The 18059-nt window shown below is 43.2% G+C and overlaps 1 protein-coding gene across 1 annotated transcript in view; it reads right to left on the bottom strand.

Annotated features, from left to right (window-relative positions):
* Nucleotides 1-18059, bottom strand: part of slc8a4b (solute carrier family 8 member 4b) — a 178845-nt gene that overhangs the window by 16721 nt on the left and 144065 nt on the right. The window lies entirely within an intron of this gene.

The raw sequence follows: 18059 nt of genomic DNA, 5'->3' as shown, positions 1-18059 counted from the left end.
AGAGAGAGAGAGAGAGAGAAAGAGAGAGAGAGAGAGAGAGAGAGAGAGAGAGAGAGAGAGAGAGAGAGAGAGAGAGAGAGAGAGAGAGAGAGAGAGAGAGAGAGAATGAATGAATGGATGTTCATGAACTTGTAGATTGACAATTTTTGCCTGGCGTTTGGTCAACTACTGGTGGTTTTACAAACATGTCACCTTAACCCCATTAAGACCGGAGGCCTAAAAAAACATTCTAAATCAGTAGTTCTCAAATGTTTTCGTGCCAAGAACCCCCCAAATGATATTTATTTGGCAGACGTCTCTGTCATCTGACTGTCACTCAACTGGGACGCAGCCTGGTCTCACCAAACGCTCTTGTAGCATTCATTAGGTGTTGTAGCATTCATTAGGTGTTGTAGCATTCATTAGGTGTTGTAGCATTCATTAGGTGTTTTTTATTTTTATTTTATTATAGGGCATTATTTTTACTTTTAACACATTCCACGCCAGAGTTTAATCTCATAATGTACTCACCAGTGCCAGCGTTTTATTGTTGTTTTTTTGTTTTATTCACGTCGCCACAGACCTCGTTAAATCCCTTTAGATCTAGCATAAAACTGTTTGTAAACACAGCGGCGATCCAACTGCATAGCCCAGTGAAATCCCCTTCAAAAACCCAGCCGCCATCTTGTAGTTACAACGGTTTATGTTAAACAGCGATCAGCGACGAGAAAAACGAGAAAATGGCGTTTTAGTGTCCGCTTTAGAATGGAGGCCGATGGGATCGGCAAAACCGGATCCCGGATCATTCCGTTTCCGGTGGTGCTACAATGAAATGTGTCGTATCGAAAGTGAAAAAAAGTGCAATGTGAACTTAAAAAAAAAAAACACTTCGCGTAGGTCTACGCGATTGGCACGTGGCGGCTTTAAATAGGTTTGCGTAGATCTACGCGATTGGCAGTCAATGTGTTAAGTGTAACGTGCGTTCTGCTGGCCCAGAGGGTTTAAGTAGTACTTCTGGGCCAACGTGGGAGTTTCAGAATAGATTTTTAAGATTTCACTGATGACTTTTAAATCTTTTCGAGGCCAGGCTTCTACAGTACTTACATTTGATATTTTTCTGGTCCCCTCTGAGCCTGAGTGCAGCGGCTGCAGCCTCAGATCGTCAGACACGGCCCTCTTGGTTTATCTGGGGTGAACAGGGCTTTTGAGGCCCTGATACCAAAGTTTTGGAACAGCCTGCCTGAGTCAATGTCTTCTTTTAAATCACTTCTAAAAAGCTACTTTTTATGTCAAGGCTCTTTGCATGGTGTTTTTTTTTATTATCTTATATTTTTCATCCATGCTTATCTCCTTTTACGCCTTTTGTTTATGCGATCCATTTGTTTTTATTTGATGATTACTTTATCTTTGTATTGTATGGCTCCTCAAAGGCGAGCCGTATGGAATAGAAGAAAGGGCTAATCTCGCAAACCGCTGAACCGATCAGTGCCACATTTTCTGTGCACACTTCCAGTAGGCCAAGGAAGTAAATCCCCCCATATTGTGAGTATCGTTTAACTTTTTTTACTTGGGGCTGAAACTTTGCCCGAATGTGGAGATGACTGACATCATAGTACTGACTGTAACAGTTAATCAAACTAATCAATTGTATCAATTATATATTATATAAAATAATTAATATTTAATAAAAATAATTGTATCAGTAATCAATCCCTATTATTGGGCATGCCATTATAGGCAAATCATTTGAAAAAAAACAATGCATCACATATGTTAACTATCTTTTGCATGACTCCATTGTGCGACAAAGTATATAATATGTTTTAAGTGGTTATTCGATTTGTTGACATATTATCAAACATTCCCACAAATGTACTTCTTGATTATTTGATGAATTAAGTAATAAAACAATTGCAAAGAAATCGAGATACGTGAACTACAGACGCACGCACGCACAGACGGATGGACAGAGATTCCAAGCATTTATAGTAGTATGTGAATGCTAGTATAGCTGTTTAATGGCAGTATTTGGTGCTGAGAAGATAACTAACATTTCAGTCATTCTTTGGTTAATAATTAAAGAACCAACAGACAGACAGCGCTTCACTGATTTCATGTCAACACTATGGGGGTCTCTCTGGGTTATGTATGAAGGTGAAATCTGTTCTGCACACCTACACCACAATATAATGATCTGTTTTTAATTGTCACTAGGATGAGTGGGGACAACTGAGGACAGGACAAGAGAGAGAGAGAGAGAGAGAGAGAGAGAGAGAGAGAGAGAGAGAGAGAGAGAGAGAGAGAGAGAGAGAGAGAGAGAGAGAGAGAGAGAGAGAGAGAGAGAGAGGGGTATCAGTAGTGTGAGTATAAGACATTAAGATGCAGAGGGATTCAACTGAACACACACACACACACACACACACACACACACACACACACACACACACACACACACACACACACACACACACACACACACACACACACACACACACACACACACACACACACACACACACACACACACACACACACCCACCCACACACACACACAGGGCTTTGTTAATAAAAACATGTTTCGCTCATCTGCATTTTTTACACCCGAGCAATTGCACCTATCATGTAGCACACACACACACACACACACACACACACACACACACACAGACAGACAGACACACACACACACACACACACACACACACACACACACACACACACACACACACACACACACACACACACACACACACACACACACACACACACACACGCACACACACGCACACACACACGCACACACACACGCAGCCAGGCACACAGATTGATTTATTATTCATAGAGTCAGTCTATAGCTACAGCAGCACTCCTATCTTTGCCTCGTTCCCCATCTCTCCTTTTATTTCTCTTTCACTTCTTCTCTTTCTTTTCACCCCCCAAACATCCCTTCATCTCCTGTGTCCTTTATTTCAATATTTCCCAAACAGTGGATCGGGACCCATTTTGGGGTTATTATTATTATTTTTTAAAAATCAGAAAAACAAATCACAATTTTAAAACAAAGAAGAATTCTGAAGAAAAAAAATTACACCAAATTCCGTGAATTAAACAAAACAAAACAAAATAAAACAAAAACGCTGGGTTCCAAGGGGTCTCCAGCAAAATCAGTTAATAGCATCACAATCAGTTTAACCACTTTAACCCCTATATATGTACATTGGCTATTTGAAAATAGCCCATCTACAAGCTCATGCGACGCGTTGTGAGCTTGTAGATCTGTTTTTTGGTGTATCTGCGCGAGCGCAAGCAGCGCTTTGACGACACTTCCGGCGCCCGACCGGAAGTGTCGTCAAAGCGCTGCTTGCGCTCGAGCGCATTCAAGAACAACAGATTGCATAATGTTCTCTCACTGTAAACATCAGATCTCTCCCCCCCCCCCCCAAAAAAAAAGCTATTAGAATACGCGATTTAAAGCAAGAACCATAGGCGCGGGTCTTTAACTGTGGCGGATCCGTTATGGAGTTATGGAATTTCTGTACTGTCATAACCTCATAATAAAGGTAAGAATAACGTCAGGCGAAATTCTCCTTTAAGCCACCACTATCTGTTCCCTCTCTCTACTGCACATGTTCCCATCTTGTTATTTCTCAGCACCTGCTCCCCCCCCCTAAAAATAGACGAGAGAACAGGGAGAGACAGAGAGAGCGACAGAAAGAGACAGAGAGAGAGAGAGAGAAACATCAAGTTTTATAGGCCTACTACCATTACATTTACATTACATTACAGTCATTTAGCAGACGCTTTTATCCAAAGCGACTTACAATACAAAAGTGCATTCAACATGAGTAGGGAATGAAACTACGAATCACCAGAAGTCTTAAGTGCATTTCCTGCAAAAACAAGCAACCAAGAGTATACCTAGCGCTAAGGTAAAAGTGCAATATATCAGCTACCTACTTTCTTAAACAGATGAGACAAAATAGCTAAATCAAATGAGCACAAGCTAAAACAAATAAGTGTATCGACTAAACAAGATCCAATAAAACAATACAACAATAAAACAAGAGTTCGTACAACTAGTTAACAACAAGTAGGCCAGGCAAAGAGGAAGGGTAGTGTTTCCTGAAGAGGTGGGGTTTCAGCCTGCGGCGAAAGATGGGCAGTGACTCTGCTGTCCTGACATCAGTGGGAAGTTCATTCATGGGGCCAGAACAGAAAAAGGTCGTGACCGTGTCGATCGACCAGAAGGACCCTTGAGTGACGAGGCAATCAGTCGCCCCGAGGTGGCAGACTGAAGTGGTCGTGCAGGGGTGTAAGCATCGACCATAGCCCGGAGGTAAAAATGAGCTGTTCCTTTCACTGCCCTATAGGCTAGCACCAGGGTTTTAAACTGAATGCGAGCCGCTACGGGGAGCCAGTGTAGAGAACGGAGAAGGACTATGGTAACTATGGTGACTACCATCACGGTCTGTCTGTCTGTCTGTCTGTCTGTCTGTCTGTCTGTCTGTCTGTCTGTCTGTCTGTCTGTCTGTCTGTCTGTCTGTCTGTCTGTCTGTCTGTCTGTCTGTCTGTCTGTCTGTCTGTCTGTCTGTCTGTGTGCGTGTAGAAAGTTCTTGATTGACTGACAGTTTCATGGATGAGTTGCATTACTTACAGTATTGGTAACAAACATGCTCTCTCTCTCTTATCTCTCTCTCTCTTTCTGTCTCTCTCTCTTTCTGTCTCTCTCTCTTTCTGTCTCTCTTCCTCCTCTTTCATTCCAATTTAATTATTCCCTCTGACAACTCTGTACCTCTTCATCTGGCTCAGCTACTTCTCTTGATTTATAACTATGGACGCCCAGTATGTGTGTGTGTGTGTGTGTGTGTGTGTGTGTGTGTGTGTGTGTGTGTGTGTGTGTGTGTGTGTGTGTGTGTGTGTGTGTGTGTGTGTGTGTGTGTGTGTGTGTGTGCGCACGCGTGTCTGTTACCAGGCAATAAAAGAATGCCCGCTCTATTTTTAGCAGTGTGTGTATGTGTGAGCCCACAATATTAAACAACTCATTTTCCTGAGTGAGTGTGATTGATACGCACACTCAAGTTTTATGCCGCTTCTGCCATTATGGAAACCTCTAAAACTCTCTCTCTCTTCCTCACACACACACGCACACGCACACACACACACACACACACACACACACACACACACACACACACACACACACACACACACACACACACACACGCCCTAGAGCAGCTGTGAGAGAGGCTGTGGTACAATGAGAGTGAGATCATTAAACTTTTATGCTTCCAAGAGTTTAAGTTGAACAACAATACGAGCCACGAGGCTCTGCTTCCGTCTAAGGCGGACGGACGGGCCTTTGTGTCTTCATTGTATGATCATCACACATTAGAGCAGCGGTTCCCCACCTGTGGGTCGGGGGCCCACTGGTGGGCCGTGAGGATACTGCAATTGGGCCCCCAAATAATTGGCAAAACACTAAAGCTAGCTCAGGCCACACCGGTGATTTGCAAACGCAACAAGTTGCACATCGTTGCTGTCGGGCGGAAATCTCGTAAATTAACGCCCTACTTGATCATAGTACAGCGTCACACAAATGAAGCATAGCGTTAGTTCATGCAGGACACGGAAGTCGTGCACCAAAGCTGTAACCAGCGGTCAGTCAGCTGATGTGAACATCAGCATTCTATTTCCCATTCACAGCTCAGTGGTCATTACGTCACACACTCATTATCCAATCACAGCTCACGCATGAGCAAAGAGGATCCTTTAAATACAGCTTCTATTCTCTAGGTCTTTCTTGGTTGCTGAACCAATGCATTTTGCTAGCTCCTCCTCCACCCCAGCCTCCACCTTTTGATTAGAGTCTGGCTTAGGCTCAAATACTTGTGGTTATCATGTATATCTGCTTGTTTAGAGTCTTGCATATAGGCTCAAATACTTGTGTATCATGTATATCTGCTAATTCTAACTAATATGTCAATGTACTGCTATTGTTGACATTGTATCTATAGGGATTTGTATAAGCATTCTCTGAATATATGCTTAGCAGGCTGCTTCGACAAAATTCAGTGAATATTCTCCCAAGAGCGGAGCTTTAACGCCAAGCTTAACTGTTTCCATTTGTGGCAATAAATGGTGAACTGAATCTACTAAGACGAGAGTGTTTCTGATTGAAAAGCATCAAAAGAGTTTGTAGATCTGCTACTTTTGCTGTTTTCGAATTTGAATCCTGAGAAGTAACATTTCTCGACATATGAGGTTTCCACCCGACAGAGACGATAGCATATTATGCTTAGTTGACCGGGGTCCGGGTCCCCCAGGGCTCTGTACTAGGTCAGCTCTTTTTTTCTCTTCGCAGAAAATAGACGATCTACAAGCTCACAACGCAGACAACTCTAGGGTTCATGTAAAAGAGAATGAATCTCTTCAATATAGACATGGTCCTCTGTCTTATCATTCCTGGTCTAATCTTAGGCACATTCTATAGGTGTATAGCGATTTGTCAAAGAAAAGTATAGAGGCTATGCATTCAAGTCAAAGAAAAAGTGAAAGCCCATGCAGGTGGACTTTTCCTTTTTTTGCCTGACTGCAGGGCTTTATAAACAGTGCATTGGGTAAAAAAAGAGGTGTGTTAAACATGTATTCTGTCATTTAAAACTCACTCACACACACTAAAATAGTCACATTGTCTTTCTCTCTGAAGTGGAAACAACTTGAACAAAACAATTATAGGAGAGCGAGAGAGAGAGAGAGAGAGAGAGAGAGAGAGAGAGAGAGAGAGAGAGAGAGAGAGAGAGAGAGAGAGAGGTGATTGGGGGAGTAGCAATAAGAGGGAAGGTTATGAGAGGAGGGTAGAGATATTATGTTAATGACAGCTTGAAATGAGAAAACACAAGCGCGCACGTGCACACACACGCACACACACACGCGCACACGCGCACACGCACGCGCACGCGCGCACGCACACACACACACACACACACACACACACACACACACACACACACACACACACACACACACACACACACACACACACACACACACACACACACACACACACACACGCTAAGTGGTCTCTTGTTGTGGTGAGCAAGTGTGTGTGGAGAGTTTAGAGAAGGGGATGAGAGCATGAGAGAGAGAGGTAGAGAGAGACAGAGCGAGACAGAGCGAGACAGAGAAAGGGATAGACCAGTGATTCTCAGTGATTACCCCTCAAGTACCAGGGGTACCCTCAAGTACCAGGGGTTTCCAAGGGGTCCCTAGCAAAATGAGCTAATATAGCATCAAACTCATTAACCACTTTAACCCTATATCCATCGGCTATATTTCAAAAGATCAGGGAAAAATCGTTTTGAAACATTTTAACAACACAAATCTTGTATCGGGGGTCCCTGCTCCCTGGCACAACACATTTTCAGGTGGGGGTCCGCGGCCAAGTAAATTCTGGGGTCCTTGAAACATGAAAATGTTTGAGAACCTCTGGGATGGACAGTGACATACACACTGGTATGCTGAGCAGCAAGGAACTGAAAACAAACTAGGTGAGCAAATCAAACTAATTGATTTAGTCGATTATTAAAAATAAACTATAATTTAATAAAAAATAATCGATTAATAATCGGACAATCCCTATTTTTTTTTAAACAGCAGATCACAATGCGCGTTGTGAGCTTGTAGATCTTTTCACTATTTATTTCGTTTCGTTTCGTTTTCTGATGCTTGCAGACGTAAACGACAAATACATTAATTAAATCTTGAATCTTGGTAAGCCATATCAAAATGTGTAAAAACGTAATTTTAACCTGCGTTTACGTCAACGAAAACGTTTCACCAATTTAGAAAAATGTGAGTACTTTTACTTTGGTACTGTACATATATTGATGCCAATACTTTTATACTTCGACTCAAGTCCAACTATTTAATACAGGCCTATTTTTGGTAGTATTTCAACAGCGTTGTATTTTTGGTAGTATTTCTACATTGTGGGATTGCTACTTAAAAAAAGCACTTCCATCACTGAATGCCAGCGTGCTAAATGGAGCACTCCCACTTATTGAGGGTATTGCATGGGGAATGTGTGGTTGGCATGGCAACTGATAGGGTACAGTGGAGAGATGATGTAACGCACACACACAACTACTACTACTACTACTATTAATCATGAAAAGAATAATCACCCCTTCAGGGTGATTAGACCCCACCGCTACGTGTCGGGGTCTAATCACCCTGTCGGGGGTTTATTTCTCTATAATGAACTGCTTCCCCATTGGCTATCCCTTTGCTTCTAACTTTGCACCATTGGGACAGCTCTCTCTCTCTCTGCTGGCTCGCTCTCTCTGGTGTTGTTGTGTGGGTTTATAGCCCTGAGACCAGCAGCATACAGCATGAGGAAAGCACAATTAGACAATATTGGTAAACACCTGCTGATCAATTAAACCCGGCACTGCACTGTACTGCTTGCATGAGTCACTCTAGCCTGGCATGGCCAGACTATTATCACTGCGTAGATATGAGTCTGGAATCTCTGTGTGGAACCTGCATTTCCGAGGGGCAAATAAAAAGGACAATGTTTAATTTCCATCCACTAGAGGGTGCTTTTGTTCACTTAAAAAAACTCAACAAAACTGCTTCAACCTGGCCTCCCTATTTTGGGAATGTCATTATACAGGTATAAATCTTCGAAATATTAGCTGTAAGCTCACAACGTGTCACAATCTTTGCAGTATAAAATAGGGCTTAAGTGGTAAAAACACCCATGATGTAACATTCCTACTGTGTTTGTGTTGTTAGTAGCACAACCTGTAAATAAGTAAAAGTTCAAAATAGTATTGGGATGAAAATCCTCAACGCAGTGTATACTGCACCATAATTCTGCCTGAATGCAGCCCGTTTGGAAACATTCACACAGCCCTGAGTTGATCTCAATAGACGGCGCTCACGGAGGAGTCTGCTGTTTAATCTAGCCAGATAATTCTGTTGTGACCACAATTGAAATGCTGTAAATAAGTAGAGATCCACTGGCAGCAAAGGAGATTAAGCTGAAGGCTGGATTGCGAGGTAAACACGAGAGAAAATGAAAATGTAGATACGCAATTTGAACTACTTTCAACCTGGCGTCTCTATTTTCTGTCTTCCAAAATAGCAGATCTACGGCTTAAGTGTTTGAATCCTTTAAGTTCAGTTGTGTTTAAGTGAGTTTAACCCTGTCTGGATGCAAAGGATGAGAGAGACAGAGCAGGAGAAGGAAGGAAATGGAAGGAAAGAGAGATATAGGGAGGAAGGAAGGACAGAGGGCGAGGGTGGATGGTGAGGGAGGAGCTGTGTGACCTGAGAAGATCTCAAGCAACTTAATTATTCTTGTACAGTTCAGGGGGGCAGGCAACAATACAGGCTGAGACAGCAGGTCACACGCACGCACGTACGCACGCACACACAAATCCAATCTCCATATCTCCTTATCACCATCATCCATTCATCTCTCTCTAAGTCTCAAAGTTTCTTGCCAGAAGCTCCACACACACACACACACACACACACACAAATCCAATCTCCATATCTCCCTATCACTATTTCATCCATTCATCTCTCTCTGCACACCACAGCTTCTTGCCAGGAGCTCTTCTTGCCAGGAGCTCCCTACCGCTCTATCCCTCTCTCTATCCCTCTCCCTCTCCCTCTCCCTCTCTCTCTCTCTCTCTCTCTCTCCCTCCCTCTCTCTCTCTCGTGGTGTTATTGATGCATTGTTTGCCGAAGGTCTCGGAGGATGAGGCCACAGTTAACTGGACTCAGCAGACACACACAGAGATAGAGCGAGACGAAGAGGGAGCTGCCTGGCACACGGGCCAAATGAGGTTATAAGCAGTGGAGGAAAGTAAACTAAGTACATTTACTCCAGTACTGTACTCAACAACAGTTTTGAGGTACCGGTACTTTTGCTTTACTTGAGTATGTCAATTGTTTATACTTTATACTTCTACTGCACTACATCTCAGTGGCAAATATTGTACTTTTTACTAGACACAAATTATTTGACAGCTTTAGTTACTAGTTACTTTGGAGATTTAGATTACATTGACCACTTAAGCCTTATATGTTATACTTCCAATATTCAAAAATAGCCAATCAACAAGCTCTATTTTTAGAGCTCGTAAATGTTCTCCAAAAATGTTACCAAACTCGACTGATTCATAGTGAATGGAGGTTAGCACGGCTCAGTGATTCAGTGAATCATGGTGAATGGAGGTTAGCATGGGTCAGTGAATCGGTGAATCATGGGGAATGGATACGAGCATTGCTCAGTGAATCTTTGAATCAAATACTATGCTTAATTGAAGAAGATACGCCATTCCAATGCTTTGCCACTATAGGTGCAAAATGGTACACAAAATGGTCTCCTAAGTGGGCGTCTGACATCAAATCTCATGAATGTCCAATGATTAGTATTACTGTTGCTATAATCTCTCAAGAACAGATTCTGCTCTGCGTTGGAATCTGTCGGGGAGGTTCGTCATAACGTGTACGCACTGCCTACAAGTGGGCGTGCCTTCAGATCAGGAAGCAGGCCGCACTTTACCCAATCAAATGTAGTGGGCGGGATTCACGTGTCCGTCGATCCTTCCCCACTTGAAACAAACCGAAACTAATTTAACAATAGCATCCGCGGAGCAGACAAAACCACGGAAAGATATTCACATTTTAACTTGCTCTTTCATCATAGAAAGTGGGCTTATAACCAAAACGATCCATTTCTCTGGGAGAAGTGGTGTTAGTGTTCCGTGTAGAAATATTGTTAGTGGGAATGAAAACATAGTCGCACCACCGGAAGTGATGCGCTGAAGGCAGACCAAAACCCTGGTTTCCTTGCGCAACGGGTGCTACGTTTTCTTCCTCCCAGAGCCAACTGAGATAGTAACAAACAGTAGAGGTCGCTGTTTTTCCTTTTCAGTTGGCTCTGGGTTCCCAGATTGCTGTTGCTATAGATAGACAGAATCAGTGAATCATTGTGAACGAATGGGAGCATGGCTCAGTGAATCGGTGAGAGAAAGCAGAGAGAACCAGGTAAGTCAGGTATCAGGTTTGTGTTGCACTGCGCTCGGGTGGCGGAGCGGTAAAGCGTCTGCCCACCACCACAGAGTCTAGGGGGGTTTGAATCCGCCGCGGTGCAGCCGGCTTTGTCGAGCGGCTGTGCGAACACAATTGGCCCGTGTTCAGGGGAGGGAAGCCGGGCGGGGGCGGTGATATTTGTCACTACACGTATTCATTCCATCGGGCTGGGGCGACACCTGTCAGCATGAATGTTGGGTGGGAGGAGTAGGACGAAGGCTCTACTTCTTCCCGATGGGGGCTCCTCACTGGCAGGTGAGCCAGTAGGATGCAGTGACAACACACAGTACACACACACACAAATGTGTGTGGGGAGGAAAATTGGAAGAAATTGGTTAAAAGCAACAACAAAAGAAGGTTTGTGTTTTACTTTTGACTTCAGGGTTATGTGCCATTCTTCATTCACTGAGCTGAAGTATGTGTTCTTATCCTCTCTCGCTCTTTCTCTGTGTGTGTGTGTGTGTGTGTGTGTGTGTGTGTGTGTGTGTGTGTGTGTGTGTGTGTGTGTGTGTGTGTGTGTGTGTGTGTGTGTGTGTGTGTGTGTGTGTGTGTGTTTGTGTGTGTGGTCGCGCGTGCGCTGGATTTCTTTATATAACCTGTGAATCCCGACTTAAGACTTAACACGCACTCACACACCTGTGCACATTAACATACTGTATACACACTCAAAGACAGCATATGTTTAATTATCACCTCCTATGTAGCTACTGTATACACTGATATAATTATAGGGAGAGAGAGATCGAGACAGAGAGAGAGGTGGACAGATTGAGACAGAGAGACTGAGAGAGAGAGAGAGATGGAAATGGAGGGATATTGATCATAACAGTCATGGAGTCAGCCCATCTGCTATTTTTGAATGCCTGTTATGATGAAGTGCTGACCCAGCCTCATGAGAGCACATGAGTCAGCCAAGTGGTTTTTGGCACATGCACACACACACGCACACAAAGTTTCACTTTCACTTCATATAGCAGGTTCTCTGGGGTGCCTTTTGACTTTTGGTTCAGGAAGATGGTGAGTGGAGAATGGCACATCTGCATGTGATCTCATGACACCAGTGTTGCATGGTTTGCGGTTGCAGGAATGAGAAAAGTCTCCCTCCAGCTATGCACAAATAAACACATTATTCCACAGCAGGTCATAATATTCCACAGTAGACATAATGTCATAATAGTCTTTTACAAATGCATTATACCTGTAAACAAACAGTTTCTAAGAGCTTCAGTAACAGCTGTAAAGATGTCTGCTTGTTTCCTGTCCAACTCAATCAAAGCAGCAGACATTCAGCTCCCCGTGCCTTCCACCAAATAATAAAGGTATGAAATAAGGAATGACAATTTGACAGTTCAGTATAATAGAATGGCAATCATAGTGATGGCAGGGCATCACCATAACACATTCATAAATATGCAGATGATTGGCTATTTAGATGCTTTTGCATGTAAAAAGCGAGAGTTTTGTTGCCTGAAGGCTGTCAGAGCCCTGAACAAGGAAAAAAACCCTGTAAATATACTCATATACAATATTATTGTACTTACACAACAACGCGTCACGTTGTGAGCTTGTATATCGGCTAATTTAACTATGTTTGTATGCCACCATTGCACAGCTAAGGAATACAGGGTTAAGCGGTTAATCAGACTAATAGATTTAGTCAATTATAAAAAATCGATCAGAATTTCTTTGTGTTGATTTGTTGATAATTATTGTCACCGTGGGGTGAATTTTGTTTTACTTTTCAGGAAATGGAAAAAATAACCTGTGTTCCAGTGGTTATTATTTAGTCACAAGCTCTTATTAACTCTCTCAGTGCCACGCCCCGAGATATCCCGAGTTTTTCCCCGAGTACCCTCCCTGCCAGCACGAGAAATCCCGAGTTTTTACTTTTGACTGTGGTCGCGCTATTCTGTTTATTTTTCATGATCACTTTCGCTTCCTGACTCCTTCAGACTCATTGGGTTCCGGTTTCATGACGCAGATTCCGTTTCCGGTTCTCATTTTTTTCCCACGGTCATTTTCGGCCAGAATAGGGAAAGTCACGGTTTTTCACGCGGTATAAAAAACGAACGGAGAGGTCCACGTCTACTCTCTTTGGTCTGGGTGACGATCAGTCATCGTAGTCGTGTATCACATCGTAATTTAGCCCGATCAACGATTGTCGAAAATGTCAACATCCGGTTATGACCGGATGTGACGTGAGCCTGTTTGGGAGGGGGCAAGTGAGCCAGCGAGGTCATCAATGTGTCGATTTGTTGCTCTCTACTGGTAGAACTGTATTATGGGTTTAAAAACCCAATCAGATAATTTATTTGAATGAAAAATTACAAAATTTAAAAATGAAAAAAAAACGCAAATTGCTGGCACTGGGGGAGTACTTTATGAAAATACTCTTGGCAGTGAAAGAGTTAATACTTTTCATTGGCTAATGATTTATCAAACCCACAGACACACTTAACCACTTTCACTTGAGCTTGTATAGATCTGTTATTTTCGGTACTTCTGTGTATGACAAATTAGGGCATTAATTTACAAAAAAACATGAAACATGAAAAAAACATATGGATGGTTTCTACCCGACAGCAAATACCATGAGGAAAAATATATTCGATTAATCTACATGAGCAAGATTAATTGGTTAAATGTCGGTTTCTGATATCTTTTCAGTTAATTGCCCAGCAGCCCTAGTAGCTAACACACTGTTGATCCATGTCATTTCTTCTCAGGTTGTTTCCATGACCCACATTTAGACCTCTTGGGTCATTAAACTTTTAGCCTCGTTTCACGCCTGGACTGTTAGAGAAACACGGTTGTAAAACATCCAGATGGTTCAGATGAAGCTGCTCACTGAAAGATACTCAGTTCAATTAAAGGGCTATTTCACTTTAAAACACGTTTGGGGTCAGTATGTTTTTTTGTACACTCTCAAGAGTTAAAAAAGCACTGAGGATTTTACAGTGTAGACTGGGGTACCCGAGATTTTCAAAAAGCGTATTAAATGGGGGTCCGTGGCCTGGTGCATGTCAAACTGGGGGTCCTTGAAATACAAAATTAAAAAAGGTTTTAAATGCTCCAACATATTGCTAGCTTGTGCCAACCCTCACACAAACCCATATACGGTAGAAGCCTTTAATTATGCATGACCACTGGCTTTATATAGACTGAAGGACAGACGAATGGATGTGTGTTAGGATGGATGAACTTCGTTGACCGGAATCCCTCAGGGGTCTATACTAGGCAACCTCTTTTTTCCATGGGGGCGGTGGGGGTTATTTTATACTGTATACAACATGAGGAGGGTTACTGAAACCTCCTTTCTGTACAATATGTTTTTAGAAGATGAAAATATATGTGTAATTCTGGATTCACATAGCGTTGGTTTATTTCTGTTAACACATTAGGTTTTGTAATGTTTAGTAATTTCTTATAATCAACTAAATAGATTAGTGTGATTAACCACTTAATCCTGTATTAGGCCTATACTTCATTGTAATTGTTAAAATATCTGATCTACAAACTCACAACGCGCCACAGCGTGTTAAAAAAAAAGAAAATGTTCATTAACCGTGATCAAGGCAAAGTTTTAAAAAATTGTGATATCATCCATCACTATCCCATGTTCTCATCTCCTCTCTCTAGATCTCTTCATCTGTGCTCTAATGCATGTTTAATGCTCCTCATCATATATTGATGTCCTCCTCAAAGATTTGCACACACATACTTGCGTACTTATATGCCTCCTCGGTCACGCATGCACAGTAATTTTGCTGTCTAAAACGTTCTATATGCACTCTTCATAATGCCACTGTTTCTGTGCAACCGCGACTACCTGTGTGCTGCATACATTGTGCATGTGTTGTATTTACGTCTGTGGACAATGATTTGTGTGTGTGCACATGTGCGTTTGTCTTCTCACATGCTTGTGGTCTATGTTGTTTGTACAATGACAACTTGTTTTCACACAGGTCAGGTGTGCATGCAAGTTTGCGCGCACACGCACACACGCACACGCACGCACGCACGCACGCACGCACGCACACACACACACACACACACACACACACACACACACACACACACACACACACACACACACACACACACACACACACACACACACACACACACACACACACACACACACACACACACACACACACACACACCTGTGAAGGAGTGCAGGCACTCGTAACCTTGGGTATGACAATAAATGATCTTCCCAACCCCGCCCCCCCACTCTCCCTCTCCTCTAGTCATGCCTTCATCCAGCTCCCACGGTGCCAACAGTTGGCTCGGCCAAAAGTGTGCCACTGTCTGTGTCCATCATTCTGTTCCTCTCGTTCACCTGCGCCATTTGTTTTGTTTCCTCCCCCCCTGGCTATAGTGTTTGGCCTCATTCTTTCACTTCATCCTAACTCCATCGTTCCCTTCTTTACCGTCAGTTGTTCATTCGTGTTCTCCATGCCTAACCTTGTACGTTTGGTGACGAGCGTCAGAAATAGGCGATTTACAAGCTCACAACGCGTCGCAGCGTTGTGTTAATGTATAATAAAGCTCAGCGCCCCGCCGATCTACAAGCTCACAAATATGTGTGCAATGCGACGCGTTGTGAGCTTGTAAAACGGCTATTTTCGGCTAAATCGGCTATTTCTTTTGCTCAGTCTGATCCTCATATGTCCCTTCTCTCTCTCGGCTGCCGTGTTAAAGGAGAATTTTGGACTAAAGTTTTCTTACCTTTTCTATGACGTTATGATATCTTAGGATGAATGGTACAGTACAAAATTTTCATAACTCCACCCCTGAGCCGCCACAGCTTAAAAGGTGCGCGGATAGGCCTTAGGTTAGATCACATATTTTAATAGCTTTTTTATTTTATTTTATTTTTTAGATCTGACGTTCATTGTGACAGAACACTGTCCCAAAAAAACAAAAAAAACAAAAAAAAAACAGAAGTCTCGCTAGACGAGATTGAAATCTTGAGATTTCAATCTCGTCTAGCGAGACTTATTTTTCTTTTTTTTTTTGGTTGCATGGTGTTCTGTCACTATGAACGTCAGATCTCACCAAAAAAAAATTAAGAAAAAGCTATTAAAATATGTGATCTAACCTAAGGCCTATCCGCGCACCTTTTAAGAAAACTTTTAGTCCAAAATTCTCCTTTAAGTGGTCAGATGGGTGGGCTCTCTCTCTCTCTCTCTATCTCTCATGTTCCTCTTCATTTATTCCCTGACCTACACTGATCCCTCCATCGCTTTAAAAATGCATTTTTTTCTGTGCCACTTGCTGCTTTCCTAATGGTTAGCTTAGTGACTGTCTGATTGGAAGGCTAGTGGGCGGCCATGCCTGAATGGGTAGAAAGGCCATCTGGGAGACAGAAGGTCCCCAGTTAGCGTCCCGGCCCTGCTATGTGTCAAAGTGTCCCTGAACAAGACACTTTAACCCCTAACTGCTCCCCCCCGAGCACTCATCATGAACATCTGAGCAATCATTAGCTGGGTGAAGCTGAAAGTGATTTCCCCCCGTGGGGATAATAAAGGTCTCCCATTCCCTTGTTAGTTAGATTCCCCGGGCGGGCTGAAGAGGGGCAAAAAGGCATGTTCCCCCATGTTCTCTGCGACCCATTGAGCTATACTAGAGCCGTATAAGAGAGAGACGCGTCACGCTTTGATCTCGCCGCAAAGCGGGCGGCTATGGGCTGTAGTTCCAAACATTGGAACTTCCTCATTGATATAGACAGAGCATTTACGCATTCCATTCTTACAATGGGAGTCTATGCTTGTGACATAACTATCTTAGAGCTATGTGACAGAACTCTGAGCTATACCATTGACCCATATTGTGAGTTTACTGATTGGTCTCTGACCGACCAATCAGCATGCTCCTTCCGCCTCGTTACGCCTCTATGAGTTTGCACTTCTTTTTTTTTACATATCCATTTTTTTTTTTTTAGATTGATTTATTATTCTGTCTAATATAGTATTCAATCAGAATACTTTTTCTCCCGATGGTGCTGGATGGAGAGAGGATTTTTGCAACCAATGGGTGCAAAGAGGTGCGGAACCACGGGCGGGACTTGACAAAGGGTCAATTGAGTACCTCTTCCAATCTCCCAAATGCAGCTGTTTAACAGCTACTGGCATAGATGAAGCTCAGTCAACCCCCCCATTCTCACATATTTCTCAATCTTTTAATTCACCTGCTCTCTCTCTCATGAGTTGCCTCTCCCATCCCCCTCTCTCTCTCTCTCACTCGACTTGCTGATCATCAAAGGCCAAAGTCATTCAGTTAAGCCAGTAATGGATCCGTGACAAATCAATAATCACCACCTACTGCTTACTCTAGGAACACTCATAAAAACTGCAGGAGTGTGTGCATGTGTGTGTGTGCGCGTGCGTGCGTGTGTGCGCGTGTTTCTTGTAAAAGTAGTCACCTAACAAACTTTAAAGGACCACTCTAGCATCACTACATGTCAATAATAATTACACCTATTTGATCCCACTGGGGTATCCCCCAGGGCTGCGTTCTGAGCCTCCCTCCTGTACTCCCTGCACACAGGAATGCATGGTCAGCACAGCTCCAATAGTGATTACGTTGGCTAGACGTCTCTGCAGTGATGGGTCCGATCACAGACAACAACGAGACGGCCTACAGGAGAGAGGTCAACACCCTGACACAGCGGCGGTGCCAGGAGGAAAAGCTCTTTTCTCAACATCCACGCGACCAAGGAGCTGACCGGCACAATCAATGCTCCATGCTGCAGAGAGAGTCAGCAGCTGTGTTCACATCAAAGAGGACCTCTCCTGGGACAAGCTAACAGGCCATGCAGTGAAAAAACGCACGGCCACTTGTCTTTCACCTCAGGTGACTTTAGAAGTCTGGCATGGGGCCCAAATATCCTACGGGTCAGTTGTATCACCGCCTGGCATGAGAACTTTGTGCACTGCATACAACAGGGTCTGTCGGTAAAACCG

This window comes from Gymnoscopelus braueri (assembly GCF_963280865.1).
Source record: "Gymnoscopelus braueri genome assembly, chromosome: 15".
NCBI lineage: Eukaryota > Metazoa > Chordata > Actinopteri > Myctophiformes > Myctophidae > Gymnoscopelus > Gymnoscopelus braueri.
The sequence above is the reverse complement of the archived record's forward strand: the minus strand, read 5'-3'. Positions and strand labels throughout refer to the sequence as shown.